Source organism: Schistocerca piceifrons, chromosome X (assembly GCF_021461385.2).
Source record: "Schistocerca piceifrons isolate TAMUIC-IGC-003096 chromosome X, iqSchPice1.1, whole genome shotgun sequence".
Taxonomy (NCBI): domain Eukaryota; kingdom Metazoa; phylum Arthropoda; class Insecta; order Orthoptera; family Acrididae; genus Schistocerca; species Schistocerca piceifrons.
The window spans coordinates 224,538,302-224,541,799 of NC_060149.1; positions in this window are offsets into that span (position 1 = coordinate 224,538,302).

Here is a 3,498-nt window from a genome sequence, read left to right on the forward strand (position 1 = left end):
GCACGAACGAAATCATAAGAAAAAATCTCTACCTTCATTAGGACTGGGACCGTGTCAGCGTTAGAAATAGCCAACCGTTAGTGATAGCACATTCAAATACAGAGAAACGAGTAGCAAATTACTGATAAAGCTCTACAAGACTGTGTAGAAAATCTAACACACAAATGGTTCAAATGGCTCTGAGCACTATGGGACTCAATTTCTGAGGTCATTAGTCCCCTAGAACTCAGAACTAGTTAAACCTAGTTAACCTAAGGACATCACACACATCCATGCCCGAGGCAGGATTCGAACCTGCGACCGTAGCGGTCTCGCGGTTACAGACTGCAGCGCCTAGAACCGCACGGCCACTTCGGCCGGCTCTAACACACACTAATGCAATAATCATAAACACTCCACCACGTTATGACTTACCGTCATAGTCGTGTGTCAACAATGAATCTGAGCATAAATATTTGTTTTGCAGGAATTTTAAGAATACTGGAATTATGTATATAAGTTACTTGAGACTCAGAATTCATGCGAATCATGGACTACACCATAAATAAAAAGGAAAACAGCTTTTGGCAGCGAAAATTCTGTTTTAGGATGCCTGGAAATTACAGGCACTCCTAAAACAACTTCTCAGTAGTTGCTAATTACAAACTGATTAACAAAGAAAAGCGCGACGAAAACATTTACGAAAGCCAATACACTGCGTACTGAAACCATCATTGCAAACTACAACAAGCAGCTAATGACAACCCTATCAAGAGGATACTTTCCTTCTGAGATAAACACCAAACGCAGGTCCACCCAAGCACGAATCCAGCAATAAAGTAAGGACAGCGAAAAAGACCTACCAACTAATCACTACGTGATCCATCCAGAATCACCATCGTCACCCACAGAATTGCAAACTAGGGTCAAAAAGACCTAAAACAAAATTAACAGCAGCACCAGCATCAGCAAAAACACGGAGAAAGTGACTGAGACCAAGAAGATAAGTAGCGAAATCATAATCAGTAACAACAGCAGCAGACCCTCAGAGATTGGTCTGAGATCAAAAGATGCACAATAGTGAGTCACGATTTTTTGTGATATTTGTATCATGAAACGTATATCGAAAAGATAGAGAGAGGAAGTGTTTACTGTAATCGCTAAAAATATTCTGTCTCTCCAGATCAAATTGTGTCTGCGAAGTTATCTAGACGCAGGTAACCAGCCTAGGTAAACTCAATCATCGAATTGTTTACCAGCCATCCGATAGCCCTGTGACAGTTGTAGAATCATTCAATGGTCAACTTTCAGCAGCGCGGAAGTAACCTGCTCATTCACTGTTAGTTGGAGTCGACTTTAACCTACCTAGGGTGGGTGTTTATCGAGTCGTTCCCGTTAGCTGGGAGAGGGAATCTAGTGAAGTATTTGATTTGCATACAACTAATTACATTTTCTTGATCATGTACCAGGCATCTACATATTGAGTAAAAAAATCTGAATTCAAACTATCCCAATAAAATTCTTAAAATTTTACATTTTTTCCTGTTGCTCGTTGCAAATGCAATGAATAGCGTAATACAAAAGTGCAGTAATAAGCAAATAGTCGTTTCAAGCGTATACCTCCGTTTATCATTCTTTATTTCAAAATGATCAGTACGATGACGAACATTTTTTGGAAAACATAATACTTACGTATTGTACTTGACCAAACAGCAAATGGAATGTTTTTATTAGTTGGAATCCACAATGAATCCAAATATTACATTTGTGTGATCATATGTATCGCTTTGTATGTAGAAAAACTGTATCCTCCAGTATATCAAAATACATAGATCGTCTTCTTTACTAAAGGAACCTTGCCCACCCCTGATACAGTTCACGCTTCTGTAGGTTGCTGCTTCCTGGCAAGACTTACAGAACTTTCTCTGCCACAGATGATGGAAATATCGTCCATCATAGCGAAAATAGTCTCTCTTAAAATCAGACTAGTCAGCTCTAACCACGACCCACTTAGGAAGCTTAGGAAAAACCGGCCAAACACCTTCAACTGAACAAAATCTCCTTCCTCCTGCAGGCCGAAAGTGGTCGAGATGACTGCAGTAGCAAACTGTGCATTGGCAGCCAGGAAATCATATGTTCAGGAGCCCCTATTTTTCGGTGATGGATAAAGTTATTCTCCGAGGATAATCAAAATACTGATGCTGAAAAATTATGTAACATGCTTGAGCAAAAGATGGTTAATGTTTATAGAGGTCACATATAACTCCCGCAATTACTGTTCGACAATAAACACTTGGAGTTCATGTATTCATCACACATACATATACAGGGTGGTCCATTGATCGTGACCGGGCCAAATATCTCACGAAATAAGCGTCAAGCGAAAAAACTACAAAGAACGAAACTTGTTTAGCTTAAAGGGGGAAAACAGATGGCGCTAAGGTTGGCCCGCTAGATGGCGCTGCCATAGGTCAAACGGTTACCGACTGCGTTTTTTTTTTAAATAGGAACCTCCATTTTTATTACATATTCGCGTAGTACGTAAAGAAATATGAATGTTTTAGTTGGACCACTTTTTTCGCTTCGTGATAGATGGCGCTGTAATAGTCACAAACATATGGCTTACAATTTTAAACAAATAGTTGGTAACAGGTAGGTTTTTTAAATTAAAATACAGAACACAGGACGTTTGAACATTTAATTTCGGTTTTTCCAATGTGATACATGTACCTTTGTGAACCTATCATTTCTGAGAACGCATGCTGTTACAGCGTGATTACCTGTAAATACCACATTAATGCAATAAATGCTCAAAATGTTGTCCGTCAACCTCAATGCATTTGGCAATACGTGTAACGACATTCCTCTCCACAACGAGTAGTTCGCCTTCCGTAATGGTCGCCCATGCATTGACAATGAGCTGATGCACGTTGTCAGATGATGTCGGTGGATCACGACAGCAAATATCCTTCAACTTTCTCCACAGAAAGAAATCCGGGGACGTCAGATCCGGTGAACGTGCGGGCTTCGACGCCCAATCCACCTGTCATGAAATACGCTATTCAATACCGCTTCAACCGCACGCGAGCTATGTGCCCGACATCCATCATGTTGGAAGTACATCGCCATTCTGTCATGCAGTGAAACATTTAGTAGTAACATCAGTAGAACATTACGTAGGAAATCAGCATACATTGCACCATTTAGATTGCCACCTAGAAAATGGGGGCCAATTATCCTTCCTCCCATAATGCCGCACCATACATTAACCTGCCAATGTCGCTGATGTTCCGCTTGTCGAGGCCATCGTGGATTTTCCGTTGCCCAATAGTGCATATTATGCCGGTTTACGTTACCGCTGTTGGTGAATGACGCTTCGTCACTAAATAGAACGAGTGCAAAAAATCTGTCATCGTCCCGTAATTTCTCTAGTGTCCAGTGGGAGAACTGTACACGACGTTCAAAGTCGCCGCCATGCAATTCCTGGTGCATAGAAACATGGTACGGGTGCAATCGATG